Below are 19,276 nucleotides of genomic sequence, written 5' to 3' on the forward strand. Positions count from 1 at the left end.
GATATGTATGCATTATTGCATTTTGTTACTGGTATTACAATGTTTTTATATTTTGTCCTTTATTCACACAATGCACGTTTTGGGAATTTCAATTTTGTATAATCAAGGAAGTATAAGAGTCCATTGATTTGAATGGTACAGCATTAATTGAATTCATTTAAACTGTTTTTAGATTATTTATTCCTTATGCCGCCAACCTTATTTTGTTTTAATTTGTCTAGCCTTTGTCTTCTGGAGCCCTGTGAATTCAAGTTTGCAGGAACTAAACTCAAATTAAATCAATCTTGATGGTTGATTTGACAGGACATGCATTTTCCCTTTTGTGTCCCATTACAAAATAAAAAAAAAAGGTAAAAGAAAAAAAATGTCCTACTTAATCCTAACCGCAAAAACAAAACAAAAAAAATATGACACTTTCCCACTTCCTCCCTCCATATGTTTGTTGTGTACTATTTATTGTAGTAGTCCTGTATTTGTATAGTATTATAGTATAGTAGGGTTCGACTTTTGGCTGCAGTTTAGTAGCATGATTGCTTGTTATGCTATGAATTGGCATTGATAATACGCCTACACACAAGTGTTTCAAAGCGCGACGAGGCAAGAGAGGGGGAACAGAGGGAAGACAGACAACGATCTTACCAGGCCAGATGACATTGAGATTGCACAAGTGCAGGGGGGGGGGGACTGCAAGAGGGTAGGGGGTAGTGCAATACATAGGATCAACAGTGAAAAGAAATGCATATATGCATATAATAAATAAAACAGTAGGTAAAAAGTGCGGCCAGCTTGTGGCAAGTGCAGGGGTAAGTGTACACATCACGCATCAGTAGCTGGTGGGGACTGTAGGGATACAGAAAACAGCCCCCAAGTGCAGGGTTTTCCCGGGAGGCAGTGCAGGTGTGCGGCTGGCACAGGAAAGGACCCTGGGCCCGAGAACAGAGGGTAGCTAGATGACCAGTGCAGTTTCAGTCAGGAGTTCAGCAAGAGAGAGGAGGAGAGAAAGTAGAAGCAAAGAGGAAGGTGTTGAGGTGCTTCCGAAACCAGAGATGGTTCTCCTCAAGTTTCAGGGAGGCAGAGAGGCTGTTCCAGAGGGAGGACCCAGCCCTAGAAAGAGATCTACCACCAACTTGTTGCTTGGAGAAGCAGCTGACCCTGAGGGAGTTGGATGCGGATGAGCTAAGAGCTTGAGAAGGAAGATATTTAGGAAGAGAGTTGGAGGTATTGCGGCCACAGGCCCCAGAAGGCCTCGTGGACAATGCAGAGGGTTTTGAACTTAATCCTCGCAGCCACTGGGAGACAGTGCAGAGATTTCAGTCCTGGAGAGATACGATCCCTGGGCTTGAGGACAAGGACAAGTCTCTCAGTCCTGTTCTGGATGAGTTGCAGAGGGCGGAGAGTAGAAGCAGGCATTTAGAAAGAGGCTGTTGTAGTAGTCCAGCCCAGAGAGAACCAGAGCTCTGGAGACAGTGAGCTTGTGGGGGAAGGAGAGGAAACGAAGAATACCCCTGAAGAGGTGCAGCTGGTAGTGTGACGACTTAGAGACGGCAGATGTGAGGAGAGAAGGAGAGAGTGGAGTCGAAGATAACCAAGATTTTTAGCCTCCCAGTTGGGAGAAGGAAGAGGGCCAAGAGAGGCCGGCCAGAGAGCGACAGGAAATGAGGGGAGCAGGTGTGCCGATGAGGAGAATCTCAGTTTTACTGGCATTAAAACAGAGATCGTTGGCAGCACATCACTGCTGGAAAGCGGACAGTCCGAGATGAGAGAAGGAGAAGAGGTCGCGGAAGGGAGCCTGAAAATGAGCTGAGTGTTGTCCGCATAGCGCTGAAAGTTGGGGCTGAGAGCGGCAATGCGATGGGCAAGAAGTGCCAGGTATTGGTTTAACAGCCAGGGAGAGATGTTAGACCCCTGGGGAACACCACAGGTAGAGAGAGCTAGAGGAGAGGAAGGACCCAAGTTTGACCGGGAGGGTCGATCGGAGAGTAAGGAGGTCAGTCAAGCCAGGGCCTGATCGGCGATACCTAGGTTATCACGGAGACGGTTGAGCAGGATGGCATGGTTGACCATGTCAAAGGTAGAAGCGAGACCAAGTAGGATGAGGACAGAGGGGGTATTGCAGTCAAGGTTGGAGAGCAGGTCTTCACGGATGTTCATGGAGACAACCAACCAATTCACTGTGAAGATTAAGCTGGGAGATTGGAGTGATGGAGATTGGGTGGTAGTTAGCAGGGCAGGAGGAGTCAGCTGAGGGTTTCTTAAGAAGAGGGTGCACAAGGGAGTGCTTCGGGGGGGAAGGGAAGACTCCAGTGGCGAAGGAGTGCACCCCAAGGAAGTCAGCCAAAGCAGGATCCAGGGTGTCAATGTGGTCCTTGATGGTTTTATAGGAACAGAGGAGAAGAGGGGAGTAGAGGGAGGAGGAGGAAAAGAAGAGATAGAGGACACAATGTCCGGAGTTTTTGAGACAAAATGAGAAGCCAGGGCCATGCAGGGGCCTGGGAGCGGACAGGAGAGGTAGAGACTGCAGCAGGACTGGCCAGCTCCTTGCAGATTTTAAAGAGTTTGGCCGAGTTGTTGGATGCCACAGAGACGCAGGGTTAGATGAGGGCTCTCTTCTTGGTGCGAACATAGAGCCAGTATTGCCTTTGGAGCAGGCGGCAGGCCAGTTTGTCAGAGGATGTACAGGAAGCACGTCATTTCCACCATGCACTTGCGTTTAAGGGGGACGAGGTCTGAGTCGTACCAAGAACGGCCCTTGACCTGGGGCTTCAAGCGGATCCTCACGACAGGGGCAAGAACATCAAGAGTATCAGACATACCAGAGAGGAGCATAGAAAGGGCTGCGTCGGGGTGTAGTCAGCCGGAGGAGGGGGTGAGAAAGTGGCGGTGAAAGCCTCAACTGACACGCTTTACGGGTCGGATAACCAAGAAGGTAGGTGGCAGTGCTGGAGTTGGCTTGGCCTGAGTGGTGGAGAGAGAGCTGGGAGGAAAAGGAGAAAGTGATCACTCCAGGAGAGAGGAGTGGTGAGAGGGATGGAAAGGGAAGGTCTGTAGCGATCACAACATCCATATTGTGCCCTGCAGAGTGAGTCAGGCCAGAGGGGAGAATAGAGAGTGAGAGAGTCACAGAGGTCGCGAAAGAGTCCAGAGGAAGGACAGGAAGCATCCAGGTGGATGTTCAAGTCTCCAAGAAGGAGGAGCCGAGTGGTTGAGACCAGGAGGAAAGAGGCGATGTCTACCCATTCAGAAAGGAAGGTTGAGATCTGGCCAGGTGGCCGATAGATGGTAGCCACAGTAAGGTAATGGCTACGAGAGAGAGAAAGAGAGAGAGAGAGAGAGAGAGAGAGAGAGAGAGAGAGAGAGAGAGAGAGAGAGAGAGAGAGAGAGAGAGCCTGCAGACAAGGCATTTGAAAGAGGAGTAGGCCTGCATATGAAGGCAGAGGAAGGAATCCACTCAGGGAGGATCAGGGCTACACCCTCTCCAGAACGATTGGACATGGGTGCAGAGAGGATCTTGTAGCAGGCAGGGAGGAGAGTGTCAAAGCTCGTGACAGAGCTGGCCGTGAACCATGTTTCAGTGAGACCGAAGACATCGAGGTCAAGTTCTTCAATGAGGCGGCAGATGTCAGAGGAGTGTTTGACAGCTGAGCGAGAGTTTAGAGTGGCAATGTGGAGAAGGTTGCCATCCTTGAAAGACTTGCAGAAATGTAGAAGAAGCCCAAGGGGGGTGGGAGGTGCAAGAAGACGAAGGAGGAGAGGGAAAGGTAGCCAAGGAGGAGGCAGCAGGGGGAGGCAAGGAAGCCGTGGAGAGAAGAGAGGGGACAGCAGAAGAAGAAAGGACATTTAGGAGGTGCGGGAACACAGAGAGCACCATAGAGTAGGTAGGGGGAGAAGAGGAAGGGGAGGAGAGATGGGGGTAGGAGCAGGGAGAACACTAGGGAAGGAGACAGGGGGAGCACAAGCAGACGAGACGGAGAGAGACGAGACAATAGTAGACAACTTGGACAAGACGAAAGGAGCTCAGACAATAGTAGAGAAGTTTGCTAGATGAATGCTAGGTTTGAGAAGGCAAAACCACAGAACGGCACTACTTTCACAATGTAGATTAAACACTGGAGAAAAACACACCAAAGTCTGAGAGTCTGCTCAGTGGTAGGGTTCACACCCAGGCCACTCCTACCTTAATAGTCGCTGCTGGTTGACGGCTGGCCACTGACTTCCTCTGCCGACACTAGCTGGAGCCGCCACTGTGGGAGCCGCCCTTTGCCTTGGGGCCCTTAGTCGCAGGGGCTGTTGGGCAGAGGGCTGTCCTGGGAGGTCAGTGAAGCGCAGTGATGCAACCAATCACGGGAGGAGGGCGGGCTAGGAGGAGGTAGGGAAAGAAGGAGAAAGTATGGAAGGGGCAAGAGCAGCAACGCTGCACGCTGGGCCTCAGGGGTGTGGGGGGACTCAAAATAGTAATTTGACACCAGATCAAAAAGGACCACAAGGGTCAACCAGAAACCAACCACTCACCTGGGCAGGCCCGGGAAAAAAGAGGCGCACACAAGCAACGCCGGCGAGTAGGCCAGGCAAGGAACAGTCACAGCAATCATGGGAGGAGGGTTGGCTGGGAGGCGGGTGGAGGAAAGGAAAGAAGGAGAAAGTGTGGAAGGGATAAGAGCAGCAAAGCTGCATGCAGGGTCTGGGGGGGCCCAAAATAGTAATTTTGCTTCTTTCTGTCATGCTCTGGTTCTCTCTGGGCTACCTTTAATACACAGTTGGATTCTCGGGTTGTGAACATAGTTCTCAATGTTGCCATCTGTGACACTTATCATGGCAAGCTTGCAACACTGGAAGGGGAAGGAGAAGATGCCTGCAGAAGGAAGAGCTGCATTTCACTTTGCAGGAAGAGGATCCCCCAATGATGAATGAGGAGGGGGAAACTGGTTTTCTTTGTGAATGCCAGTTTTTAGGCAGACCATACAGCAACAATGATCCTCTGAGTCAGTGGGGAAGGCTGAAGCTTTGAGGGAGGCCTCAGGAACAGGTGCAAGGCAGCAGGACTAGTAGTGGAGGTAAATAGCACATAGGCAGAGCACAAGTGGAAACCTCTACAAGCCAGGGCCTCATGTGGACACCCCTCAACCCCCGAGGCAAAGCCAGTAGCGGAACAGGAGGGCATGTTCCTCATGCAGGAGGAGGGAGCAAGAGAGCAACCTCCGCAAGCTGGGTGGGGCATAGAGGAGGAAGACGTCTCCACCCAGAAGGACAAGAGTGCTGATGACGGAGGAGATCCAACATGTGGAAGGGGGCTCTTTCCCGCTTCTGCCATTGTGGAGGAGCAGGCAAGCAGAGCGCAGGAGTCGTCTCAGGAAGCAGTTAATATTTGCCTACTCGGTCCCATTCACACAAAAAAAGCTCAGATGGTCCTTTTGGGAGTGGGTCTATTTTTCTCTAAAAATGGGCGAAATGTCAGGATGAAGAGGAGCATCAGGTCTGCCTTGTTGAAGGCTCTAGGGCAGAGGCTAAGGCAGAAGAGTAGGGGCAAGGGCAGCACCCCAAGGATGTCAGCCGTGAGAAATAATCATGGCTACTAGTGGCACAAGAAGGTTTACCAGGTGCAAATGACCTGATATTATGGAGAGTGCTAATGACCATGCTGCCACCACTGGCCTCTCCGGCAGTGGTGTGGAGGAAGGTCCCATCACAGGGACAGGGTGCAGCACAGTAGAGACATCATGCACACCCAGTCACAACCCTGTAATCCGTTCAACCTGTAGAATCGGTGCCAGTGGTAATGCCAAGTATAGCCAGCAGAAGGCCCCTGTTGCGGGTGCCACCACAACAGGCGGTTGGGGCAGCGCACCACCAGTAGTGCAGTCTTTGGGCAGGAGACATTGACGCATGGGTGGACCTATTGTTTCATTGTGGGCTATCAGTTAGCCAAGGAAGCTTGACATAGTGGTGGCAGCCAGCCTGTGAGGCATATGGCGCTCCAGCACCCGTCCATGCGTGTAGGACACTGTGCAGGGAGAAGGAATGAGGCAATCGTTGGGTAGGAGGAAATTGCCTCACAGGGAGACTCTCCATTCGTGTGAGTGACAGAGGTCTGTGGGAGAGCTGGCTAACAATAGTGGGGGACTGCGACCTCTGGGAGAACCTGCAACCTTGGTTGGCAACTGCATCCTCTGGGAAAACCAGAAAGCTTTCAAAGGTGGCTGTGCCCTCTGAAAAGGCCCCCCCGAGTACCTAAGGTTGGTGGTTGTGCCTTCTGAAAGAGTCTGAGAACTTTGGTAGATACTCTGTGGGAGAACATGAGAACCTGGTGGGATCACAAAGCAATACATTGATTCATAAACATTACTTGGTATATTATACATTTAAATGTATAATATACCAACAGTCAGGGCCTCCCATTCACAGGGACAACTACAGAAATCAGTTTCCCAACCGCATGCACCACAAAACAACCCTGCAGCACTTTTCCGTTTCTGACATGTGCTGGATATCAAATTTTCATCTGTGCTGGTATGTTGGCTATAGGTAGATGTCGTTCCAGTCTTCTGCAATGAAGTGACTATTCATTTTGTATAAAAGTGTAACGCTTACCTCTGGTGCCCTGCAGGAGTGCCTGGTCCGGTCTGTCAGCGATTCTGGTCCGGTCTGTCGGCGATCTCCAGCTCCTGTCGTTGCCCAAAACACTCTCTCCACCCTGCCCACTCCAGGCTTAGTCACCCGATGGTCAGGGAGGCAGGAGTGGCCTGGATAAATAAAGTTCCGGGTTGCCCCTTATGTGGCCAAGTCTCTGGAAACCTTCCAGGCGTGTCTTTGTGGTAAAATGTCTCTCCAGTTACTTCACTGGTTCATGGCCGTTTTGATGTCTTTCCCAGTTCCTTCACTGGGTAATGGTGGCCAAGGCCTGCTGCGGCGCACCAGTCCGCCTTGGGATTGCCTTTATGGGTAGGCAAGAATGTCTTGTATTAGTTGGCTATGGAGTATTATTGCGAGCGGAATAACCGCTTGCTTCTTTGCTTTGGAATGTCTAACCTTTTCCTTTTTGTTCTTCACTCAGGGGCCGATAAGCATGCAGAGGTTTGCAGCAGAATGCTGGCGGCCACGGACCCGCTACGTGGAGGATCGATTTATTGCCGTGAGTAGCGTGAAGATGGTGGGAGGGGTATGGGTAAAAGTTCGTAGCTTACCCACTCTGTGTTCTTTGTGTTTCAGGAGCCGCAGAGTACCTGGATGAAGACGTGCGATGAGCGATGCTGATCCCGTGAAGCTGGAGGGGAAGCTGAGGTAAATTCCAGGTAAGCAGCTGGTTCTCGTAGCCTTGACACGTAGTGAAGTGCTGGGTTCTGGTAGTCTTGGCACGTAGTGAAGCGCTGGATCGGTGCAGGCAAGCATCACGGTGGATCCTCAGCCGGAGAAAACGCTAAGCGCTGGGTGTGGCCCAGGGAGGGGTTTATATACCCCTGGGACCACCCATCACCACTAGACCACCATGGATGCTTGTACTGTGGCCCTCTAGGGGCCATGTTGGATCCAGTTGGGGGGGGGCATTCTTGGATGGGGCAATATGCCTAAAGTACAGGCAGGAGCCTGTTTCTGCGCTATGCAGCCAGTCTCACAGACTAGATTCCCCCAATGCTACTCACTGGGGTCTTGGGACTCTTTGGGGTCATGACAAAAAGTCAATTGCTCAACAAGGGGCATTACAAGCCTTCTCCTGTAGTTCTATACATTAGGCCTGACCGCATTAAAAACTTGGACAAACTAATCACTGGCAGGGGGCAGCTTAGTGACCCTACAGCAACTCCAAAAGTGTGGATGACCAGGGAGACCACTTGTGTTACCAATATAGTCATAGGTCATCATTCCTTCTATACAAATCTAGTGTCCATTAGGTGGTGTGATGAATCTGAGGATGTTGTCACTTATCACCTGTGTGGAGTTGGGGGCGCGGGAGGACCTTCCTCATGGGGCCAGGGCAGTGCGTTCATAGTACAATAGTCCCCCTAGGGGTGGTGCACTGAGGGAGGATCACATGAGGAAAGACTCCATCTATTGGTTCGGGTATGATGGGACGGCCCCCCGTCCCCCTTATACACTGAACCCCCCCCCCTTCTCTGGACAGGGTTGATGTATTTTGTTGCTGAATCAGTCCAACCAACAAGCATCAAATGACTGAGAGACCAAAAGATACAAAGTGTTTCACACATAATGTGGAGGCTGGTAGTGTGAAGTGGATGATCACAGCGAGGCCGGGGATTACCATGGAGAAGCCAAGTGAGCAGTCTAGCTTCTACACAGGTGATTGGTCCCACGAAGTACAACTATCCTTTGTCGGAGTTCCAAAGCGGATCAACTGGGGTGCCAACGAGAGAGCAGTCCTTGTAGGAGGAACAGCGGGAGCCGTGCAGGAAAGCAGCCGTCAGCATCAGTAAGAGCAGCTATACTGAGTAGAAGGAGAGAGAATGTTCCAGGCATCCCAAGCGCTGGCGAAGTGCGGGAGAAAGAGAACATGCAGCCGAGAGGCTTTGTGAGACTGCAGAGCTGCTGCAGACCCCAGTGGGAGTTCGAACGCTGCCAGAGGCAGAGGGATGCAGCTGCCCGGGAACCGAGGAAAATGTGAGACAGAAGGAAACCGGTACGAAGGGTGTCTGGGAGGTGCAGGAGGTCCTAGGAAGCGATCTAAAGCTGGAATAAAAGGGTCTGGGACCCAGAGTACACTTGACAGGTGAGTGAACCAAGCTTATACAAGGAAGCAGTGCAAGTGTGGGACCCGCAGCCGAACAAGAGAGTAAGAATCAGAGGGTCTGGAACCCCGAACACAAGTAAAGAAAACCTGGAAGAGTTATATGTTTGGCAGGAGAGCGAACCAAGCGAACAAAAACAATTGCAAGTCTGGGACCCATACCCATATGAAAGAAAGAGGGTCTGGGACCCTCTGAATGAAAGACATTCAATAAGAAAACACTAGTTTGGCAGGAGAGTAAACCAAGCCGTGTAAAGTATTGCGGGTCTGGGACTCGCACCCACATGAGAGATTGAAAGCAATAGGGTAATGAACATTGGAACTGACTAAAGGAATTCTACGCTTGACAGCGAACTGTAACAAGTGGCTAGGTTAAAGAAACAGAAAGCACAAGATGTGTTAAGACAAGAAGAAAGCTAGGGGAAAGAAGCATAACCATAGCACTGGAAACTTGTATTTTGGAACTTTTTTGTTAGTTGAAAACACAAAGAACATTTTTTACTTTGGGAAGAGATCATCCTTGAACAATTACTTTAGATTGTTGGTGTCAGGGAAAGAGGTAGTTTTGAGACAACAGTGACAAACGTTTTAGTTTTGCCCATCCTGACCATTCCACAAGTTTTCTTTGAGATAGGGAAACCACCTCAGGTTTAGGTACAGATAGGCATTGACCCACCCTTTTATTAATAAACGTGTACACCCCAAAACATGCCACCATTGTGTCAGAGCCTTACTTTTGTTCCCTTGCAGTGGGCATCAAGCACTGTAAGACTGATGGTCCGTTGTCTGCTCCCATTGATGAGATGTCTGCAATTAAACATAACATTCACTGTGGAAGATGCAGCACATGTTTCCTGCCCCAGAAGCTGTGGCTACACTGCTCACAAATCTTTCAACGGGTGTCAGTGATGTAATGTTAGTTGATGTCTTGATTTGCAACTGTCGTGACAGGTGTACTTGGACAAATTTGGGCTGGTTTGTGTTCTCCATGATGCCTGCATTCCTTCTCCAATTGATGTTGCTAACGCTGCAGCAAAACCTCCTTGTAAATTTGCACAGTGTCTGCTCAGGATGTTTTCTGAAAGTCCTCCTTCCCTACCAGACAAGCAGAAGAAATGAGGCCACCCCCACTTTGAAACATCTGTGCACGAAAGCAGCCAGCCGGTACTCAATGTTACTTTAAATCCAACTTCCTGTGGCATGCCACAAAATATTGAAAGCAAGTCCTTGACCAGCTGTGCTGCATCAAAATCACCTGCCAAGCCACAGGCCCACGCCTTGTTGGTCCGGTTGTCTCAAGCAGGCACACCAGAAGGAAGACCTTACTCAGGAGGCACTGTAACAAGTAACGCACCCACTTGGAGCCATCCTCAAAAGGTTGTAGCACTGCAGTAGACATTGCACAGTGTTAGCACTGACACAGTGTTAAAAATGCCCAACATAGAGCTCTGCTGTGACTGTTGAAATAATCTGCTATTGCACTGTATGGTTCATGCAGCTTGTCTAACATGTGCAAAGTAGAGTTTCAACAGGTGGCCAGTGAGGTCTTCATGTTGAGTAGTGGCAGGTTGTGGTGCGCTCGCAGTTGGAGAAGTGCATGTTTGGCAGAATAAGCCTGGTTGATAAAGAAGCTGATCTTCTGGGCCAAAGGACGGGAACTTCCCAGAAGCGATTGTCTTTTCTCAGAAGGAGATGGCATCCAGAGTTTTTCACAAAAGAGTAGGGCAAGACATCCATTGTCACCATTTTAGCAAGGTTACCATAGAGCAGGCTGCCTCTGTCAATGGACTCAAAATATGTTTGACCACGCTCAAGCGCTTCCAGAACACTGCACTAGGTGCACAGGAGGATCACAGATCTATGCCGCTGGGTTACAGGATGTAAAGCTCGGTGTCCCATTATCAAGAGCTAACAGCTGCAGTATTTTCAGGGGTAATTCTACAAGAGGTAGTAAGCTGCTTCACTGAGATGCATTTCAGATATTTTGACTTCTTTCCATAGCTGTGCATCCTGAAACAGCATATTAGACCACAATTATGTGGGAACCAAGTTAGCCCGTGACTTTTCTCAGGACATCATTGTCAGGCAGAGTGTGCATTGCAGCTTCTATGTGGGTCCGATAATACTGGCAAAGGTGGTGGTGGTGTTCTGATGATGATAGCATGAGCTTTCTGGTCTGCAAACGGAAGGCTGCTGTTTCACAGACTGTGCACGGGGGGAGGGCAAGCTTCCACTAATGTTACTGCCTCTGCACCTCTGAGGCCATTCCTATTTGCTGCTTTGCAGAGGAAATGTTAATTCCCATCTTGACTCTGATGGATTATAAATCGGTCTTACTCATCCATCTCGTCAACATCAATACTCTCTGATGTATCAATGGATGGGGGTGACAGCGATAAAGATGTGGAAGGAACAAGTTACTTACCTGTAACTGTTGTTCTCCAGCATGGGTCTGGCATGGATTCACATGCTCATGAATATTCCCCGTCGTCAGGCTGGGAATCCTTGGTAAAGAAAAAATCAGTTGCAGTTTTGTTTCTGAACTGTCTTTCTTAGTAGTAACCAATCACTGGTCTCTAGGTCATACTGCCCCCAGCCAATGACTGTCCTCTCCCTAGGCCTCTCGCCTGGCAGCCATCCTCAGATTTGGTAGCACGTAAAGTGGCAGTAGGACCAAGTGAAGAGCCGCAGAGGGCCAGACCAATGATGGAGAACAACTGTTATAGGTAAGTAACTTGTTCCTTCTCCAGCATGGGGTCTGGCATGGATTCACATGCTCATGAATACAATAATACATAGCAGTACACACATGCACAACCACGAGAGGTGGCAGGGCTCAACATCAAGCATTTCATCAACTCAACATTAAGCATCTCTTACCTCCTGACCAGGACCACCTTCAGGCGAACAGGTTGCGCAGCACTGCTTGGCCGACTCTGGACTCCTCCCTGGAATCCCGGTCAACGCAGTAGAATCTCGTGAAGGTGTGCGTCGACCTCCACGTAGCAGCCCTCCAGATGTCCAGCAGGGGCACAACAGATAGGAATGGCGTGGTAGCAGAGATCGCACTGTTCGAATTGACTCTCGGACGGCTGGGCAGCTATCGGTTTGCCAACCGGTGACAGTGCATGATGCAGCCGGAGAGCCATCTGGAAATGGAAGCCTTTGAGAGGGCCTTCCCTTGGTTCACAGGTCCAAAGTTCACAAACCGCTGTGTTGTCTTCCGAAAACTCTTCCTGCAGTCCACGTAGAACTTCAGCGCTCTAGCTACATCCAGCGAGTGCAAAGTCCTCTTGGCCGGTGCTGAAAAGAAAACAGGTAACAGCGAAGGCTCGTTGAGATGCAAGTCGGACGGCACCTTGGGCATGAAGGAGGGGTGCATCCTCAGCACCACCCTCGTCTCGTGGAAAGTCAGGTATAGAGGTCTACAAGAGAGGGCCTGGAACTCTCCCACTCGTCGTGCAGAGCTGATGGCCACAAGAAATGCTGTTTTCCACAATAGGAACTTCAACGGTGCAGAATGCAGAGGATTGAATGGTGGCCCATGAGCCTGGTCAGCACCACGTTGAGCTCCCACGCCCGGGCTAGAGCCTTCACAGACGGGAACCATCGGAACAGTCCCTTCATGAACTCCTTCACCAGGCGATGGGACCACAGGGATGAGCGCCCCGGAGTTCTGGTGTAGCAGGAGATCGCTGCCAGATGGATTTTGATGGAGGCATGGGTCAGCCCCGCCTTGGCCAACGACAATAAGTATGGAGGCACTTGAGGGGCCGTAATCCATAAAGGGTTAATCTTCTGTGCGCCGCACCAGACAGAAAACCTCTTCCACTTACGTCCCCAACACTTGAGAGTTGAGGACGCCCTGGCCTTTGCAAGCACCTCCTTGCAGTCCGCCGGGATATTGCACCCTCCAAACTCCAGTGCTGCAGGAGCCAGGCCCGCAAGTTCAGCGAGTTTGGGTCATGATGGAGGATGGTGCCTCCTTCTCTGGCGAGGAGATCCGCCTCCGTCGACAGCTTGACTGGGGCGGGTGGACGCTGACAAGTCCAGAAGGTCCGGGAACCAGATCTCTCTCGGCCACGTCGGTGCGACAAGGATCATCCTGCACTGGGACCTCTTAAGTTGGTTGATGAGTCGCAAGATCTGGGGATTGCCCCATCGTTGGAAGAGTAGATCTACTTGATCCTGACGCAGTTCCGACTCGTGGCACAAGCGCAGCTCCCTGCTGAGTGAGTCAGCGATGGTGTTCTTTATTCCTGCCAGGTGGAAGGGTACCAGAAACAACCCCTGGGTGACGGCCCAGTGCCACAGATCCTGGCCCTACTTGGAAAGAGCTGGGGATCTGGTGCCTCCCTGCTTCCGGATGTAGAACATCGTGGTTGTGTTGTTGGTGAAGATCCTCACCACCTTGCCCTTGGGGGACGAGAGGAACGATCAGAGCCCAGAACACAGCTTGGAGCGCCAGTATATCGATATGCAGTGACCTCTCCTCCGGGAGCCAAAGGCCTCTTACATGGAGATCTCCGGTGTGCGCTCCCCACCCCTCCAGGGAGGCATCGGTCGTCAAAGTCTCCTGATGCGCCGGGGTCTGGAAGTCTGCACCTGCTGTCAGATGCGCGCGGGCCCCCACCACCGGATCGCCTGGCGGAAGGCCTCGTTGAGCGGGATCCTGTCTTCAAAGCTGCTTGAATCCACCGGGCGTCAAGGAACTCCTGCAATGGTCGCATCCGCAGCCTGCACAAGCGCACTAGGTAGATGCACGAGGACATCATGCCAAAAAGGGACTTAATGGACCTCACCCTGGCCACCTCCATGGCCAACAGCCACTGCACCTTGCCCATGATGGCCTTCGTCATTTCCTCCGACGGGGAGGCCAGTCGCGCCACTGTGTCGAGCTTGGCTCCCGGGAACAGTGCGACCTGCGACGGAACCAGATGGGATTTGGTGAAGTTGATGGAGAAGCCCAGGTCCGTGAGCAGTTTGACGGTCTTCGCTGAGTGCCTGACGGTGAGCTGCCTTGTCTTTGCTCGGATGAGCCAATCGTCCAGATAGGGGTAGACGTGGATCCCCTGCAGGCGCAGCCACGCTCCCGCCAGTGCCAGGCACTTGGTGAACACCCTGGCCGCCGACTTCAATCCGAAGGGGAGGGCCTTAAATTGGTAGTGCCGTCCCTGGACTACAAATCTGAGAAACTTTCGATGCCCTTTTAGAATGGGAATGTGAAAGGAGGCATCCTCCAAGTCCAGCGACGATAGGAAGTCCCCTCCTCCAGCTGCCCCAGCACGTGCTGGAGGGTAACCATCTGTCGTTTAAACAAGTACACCAAGGCCCAGAAGTTCCAAATATCCAGGATGGGTCGCCAACCGCCTGTCTTCTTTCTTACGAGGAAGTACCGTGAGTACACTCCGGAGCCCCAGAGCTTCTTTGGGGCGAGCTCGATGGCTCCTTTCTTCAGCATTGCCCTTACTTCCAGCAGCAGTTGGGGGACGTGGTTTTCCTTCCTGGCCACGGGTGGAATGCGGGGGCACTTCTTCAGAAACTAGAGTGTGCCCGCGTGCCAGGGCATCCAGCACCCATCGGTCGGTGGAGATGGACTCCCACACGCTGACGTACTTCGCCAGCCGGCCTCCCATCGGGGTGCTCAGGTGGGGGCCCGACGCTACAGCCGGTTCAGTCCTGCTTGGCAGCGGCCTTGCCGCCTTGGCCTCCTTGGCGACGAGATCCTCCTGACTTGCCGCGTCCCCTGTAGGCCTCCTGCGACGAAGAGCGGGCCGAATGGCGGTACATCAAGGAGATGCCGTCGAATCCTTTGGAGGCACCTTGCTTGCCTCCGGAGTTCCGAAAGGGTGGCCGTCTTTGCTGCAAAACCCCCAAGGCCCGGGCCATCTCTGTGTCGGTCTTGATGGCCTGCAGCGATTCGTCCACTGTCTTGCCGAATAGGTTATTCCCGTCGAAGGGCATCTCCAAAACTCTGGTTTGCACATCCTGGCAGAAATCGGTTGCCTTGAGCCAACCACGCCGTCGAAGAAACACCGTTGCCCAACTGGCATAAGCCCTCCAGCAGGATCTGTAGGGCGTCAGCCCTCTTGTCGTCCGGGAGGAAGTCCAGCAGAGGAGCTATCTTAAACCAAAGCTCCCTGTCGTAACGGGCCACAATCGCTAAGGCATTGGCCACTTTAATCGTTGTCGCCGCAGCCAGATGACCCGTTGCCCATGGCGTCTAGTTTCTTCCCCTCGCTGTCCGGGGGGAGGTGGAAGACGAAGCCATAGCCCCTGCCGCCTTCTTCTTGGCCGCTGCCGAGAAGATCGAATCAGGGGTCGGCTGAGCACTAAGGCACAGAGGGGCGGAATCAGGGACCGAGTACTTCTTCTCGTACCGGTCTCTCTTGGCAGGAGTCGTGGACGGGTTCTTCAGGAGCAAAAGCCCTTCGTCCCAGATGTCGTCTAGTAACGGAACCGAGAGGACCGTCTTCCTTTTGGCCTCACACCGTTGATAGAGGAAACCTTCCTTCTGTTCTTCGGGGCAGAGCGAGAAGAGCTCGGATGCCCTGGCAATCATGGCGTGGAAGGAGACAATTTCGTCGGGCGGGGAGGTCCGAGGAGGTGGTGGTGATGATGATGGAAGGTCCACCCCGTCGTCACCACCGTCGTCGTCGTCATCCGTCCCCTTCGTGGCCGCCTCCGTTCCTGTGTCCTCCCGAGGGCCACACAGGCTGGCAGGGCGGGCAGGTGAACTCTTCTCCGCTTGCTTGGCGGGCTCCCCGACGGGCCAGGTTCCGCTGGATCGTCCGTTGGGGATAAGGGCAACCTGGTCCTTATCTCCGTACATAAGGCCTGGATCGCCATCAAGATGGCTCCAGAGTTGTCCTCAGGCTCGGATACTGGCTGCGACGGTTGGGGAGTGGAATCCTCTGCCTCCACGGGAACCTCGTCGGCGCCACTGTCGCTCTCTTCGTCCGCCTCATCAGGATCCCTCTTGTGGGACCGGACCTCCTCGAACTTCTTGTTGAGGACCTTCACGACACCAGCCAGCTCCTCCTTGTTAGGCAGAATCCAGTGCAGTTCCCTTAGGATTAGGACGACAGGTTGTTAGGGAGAATTCTCTGTAAAGGCTAATTTCCCAAACCTAGTGAGTCCCCCAGCAGCTTTGCTGGATTTTTGGGGTTTATTTTTTTTCTCCTGCTAAGAGTGAGACTCTTTTCCTCCCAATCTTAGACATGGTTTGAGGTGTTCTTTTGACTTTGTATGTGTTTTATGGGCTATGGGGTCCTTTACCCCATAGGGCTTCATATGTTTTTGGTATGGGGGTTACACAGCACCCTCCGTGCCGTAACCCAGGGGTGTCGTAGCGACCCCCAAACATATACTCCATACCCTGGGACTGACTACTGTCTCCTAGGGCATGTAAAGTCACCATTGGCTTTACTAGTCTTAAATTGTGAACAGAACCAGTACAAACCATCATATTGTGGACGTACTGGTCAGGGCAATTCGATTGCCCCGGGGTCGGTTGTTCGAAGGGGCACTGTCCAGTCCCCCCGACCGAGTTTTGGCTGGTGGCAGTGGATACTACTTTTTATATTCAACCGCGACTATATTCCTATGGGATTTTCCCATTGTTCGAGGCTACCACTTTTTAAAATAGCCTCGAACATACTGCCGGTTTAATATAAATTCACCGGTTGGTATTTTTTGCCGAAACTTGGTTCCAAAATGGCGTTTGTGTTCGCTTCTGTGACTCCGACCCAAGTCAAGCTCTTTGTTCCACTTTTTGGCGGGCTTCTCCACAGAAGCCTCCAAAAGTGGTGCCACTCTGTATGGGTACCACACGGGGTGAGGGAGAGGGTTTAGGCACCCTGGACTGAATTGCCTTGGCAACTCAAGTCGCACTCTTGTGTGATTGGCCCAAGCGGTGAGCCGCCCGGCTCACCACTTAGCATGTTTGAGTGACAGCTAGGCTGAATGAATGGGGGTTTTCTGCATAAAAGCAGGGCTTTGGGGACTTTAACATCAGACGTCGCCACAGGACCTAAAGAATCCGAGGAGGGAGAAGCCGAGCCGACCTGCAACGACAACACCACCGGTGGAGCCTTGCTGAACCGTCTCACCACTTTTCCCGACGACAGAGGAGATCTCCAGTCCAGAGAGTCTTCTTCCTTTGACTGGTGGGGATAACCAGTTTGCCTGTCTTTTCACCTTCCTGGACCATCTCGTGGCCACCTTGCCCGTGCCAAGCACCCCGACAACCGGAATACCACGGTTTACCACTACCGCAAATAAAAGGGTAGTACCTTGTAACCGGGAAACTCTGCGGCTGGTTTCTTCCCTGGCAGTGAAACGACCTTCAGCTTTCCTCTTCGTAGAGACCTCTGCCTCTGGACGAAACACCGACTTGCACCCGCTGCCAGGAACAACTGCCCCGCTGGAGCGTTCTTCCCATTTTCAGGTACTGTGTCCCGCCTGGCTTCCCTTGCGACAAATCGTTCGGGGTGACAGTAAATCCTCGACTTTCTAACCTGGGTTAGCCTGGGGACTGTTAACTAACTTTTCCTGACTTGATCTCAATCTTTTATGAACTATCTACAAAGACTTTTTGGGCACAACCCCACTGTGTGATCCTGGACACATTTTGCTTGCTCTCTCTAAGAGTGGGCCTGGCATTTGAACTTCCTTGCTCTCCAGTAGACTTTGCCTAACCTGCCTCACTGTGGTTCTTTGAAAGGTATTGAAATTGTGTGCTTCCATAACTTTGCCTTTTCCCTCCCTTTTTCTATAACTTATTAGAGTGCCATCTTATGTTAAGCGCTCACCTCTGTCTGAAAATAAGTGGTGTTTCTCACTAAGACTTGTCTAATAAGTAATTAGGGTTGTATATATATATAATAGTGACTGTGTTGAATTTACTTACCTCTTTTGTGCTAGTGTAATTTACAAGTGCGTCTTTAAATAAATAATTATATACTTTTACACCAAAGCTCTGATCAGTGTTTGCTTGTGCTACTGTATCTCTGTACCTATTGTGTATACTCTATATACTGCCCAACTCATCTTGAGAGAAGTCTGACTGCTCAGCCACAGCTACCAGGTAAATTGGGGTGGTACAGACCGCTACCAATTGGGTTTACTGCCAACCACCTGTAGTCCTAAATCTTTTGCAGTGGTCCCTAAGGGAACTGCACAGGTTTCTGCCTAACACAGGTGAGAGCAATAAATCCCCTTTGGTATCAGTCTGCACCACAAAGATTTAGTTGGTAGCTGTGGCTGAGCAGTCAGACTTATCGCAAGAGGTAGATGAGCAGTATTCAGGGTTTACACAATAGGCCCACTAGACTATGGAACAAGGAAACACTGACCAAAGCTTTGTATTTAAAAAGTAGATATATGGGATACATTACTTACCGTAATCGTATTTCTGAGGCTTGTATCTGCTTAGATTCGCATGCTGTGCATAGGCCGACATCTAGTGGAAGCAGCGGAGTATTACAGTTTGTTTTTCGAAACTCAAAAATGGGCGTCGACACAGGGCGTGCCAGTAATACTATCCCTAGTGTGACGTCCACTGTACCCAAGATCCCTCACGCATCTAGGATCCTCAGATTGTATTTTTTCTGACATGAGGTAGCATGAGGAGTAGCATGAGTACAGATAATTCAAGCAGATAGATAGAAAGGTAAGACTACAAGCAACCATGCGCCTTCTTTCAGAGGGGAGGAAGGGTGGGTTGCATGTGAATCTAAGCAGATACAAGCATCAGAAATACGATTACGGTGAGTAATGTATCCCTTCTGAGGCTTGTGGAATCTGCTTAGATCACATGCTGTGCATAGATTAGCGAGCAGTACCTGAAGAAGGAGGTGGGATGTGAGAAGGGTCATGAGCAAATAAATGTCTTAGAACCGCTTGTCCCACTTGTGTATCTGCCTTGGAATGGGCGTCAATGCAGTAATGCTGAGTAAAAGTGTGAATAGAGCTCCAAGTAGCTGCTTTGCAAATGGTGTCAAGGGGTACATTTGCAATGGAAGCCAGAGTGGCCCCAATGCCTCTAGTAGAGTGGGCTTTTGGCGTGAAAGGCAGAGTTCTTTCAGAGAGTGAGTAACACTGCTGGATACAGTTAATAATCCACTTCGAGATGGCACCTTTAGAGACGCGATCCCCCTCTCTGCCTGTAGCTACGGAGACAAACAGTTGATCTGTTTTTCTTAGCAGTCTGGTTTTATTTACATAGTAGAGGACCGCCCTACGCACATCTAGGGTGTGTAGTTTCACCTCAGCCGAGCTTTGAGGGTCCTGGAAGAAAGCCGGAAGCTCGATGGACTGGTTTACATGGAATATTGATATAAACTTAGGTGAGAACCTAGGGTGTGTGCGTAAAATCAGTTTGTCTTTATGGACAGTAAAGAAGGGATCCTGCACTGACAGAGCCTGAATTTCACTGACCCTTCTTATAGAAGTAATAGCTACTAAGAAGGCCGTTCTATAAGTCAGGTGTTTGAGACTGCTTTTATGCATGGGCTCGAAAGGGGGTCCCATGAGCTTGGC

General features: G+C 51.2%; 1 protein-coding gene across 5 annotated transcripts in view; it reads right to left on the bottom strand.

The window, feature by feature from the left end:
* CEP55 (centrosomal protein 55) overlaps window positions 1-19,276 on the bottom strand; it is a 682,821-nt gene that overhangs the window by 260,961 nt on the left and 402,584 nt on the right. The window lies entirely within an intron of this gene.

Source organism: Ambystoma mexicanum, chromosome 8 (assembly GCF_040938575.1).
Source record: "Ambystoma mexicanum isolate Mex_15411 chromosome 8, UKY_AmexF1_1, whole genome shotgun sequence".
NCBI lineage: Eukaryota > Metazoa > Chordata > Amphibia > Caudata > Ambystomatidae > Ambystoma > Ambystoma mexicanum.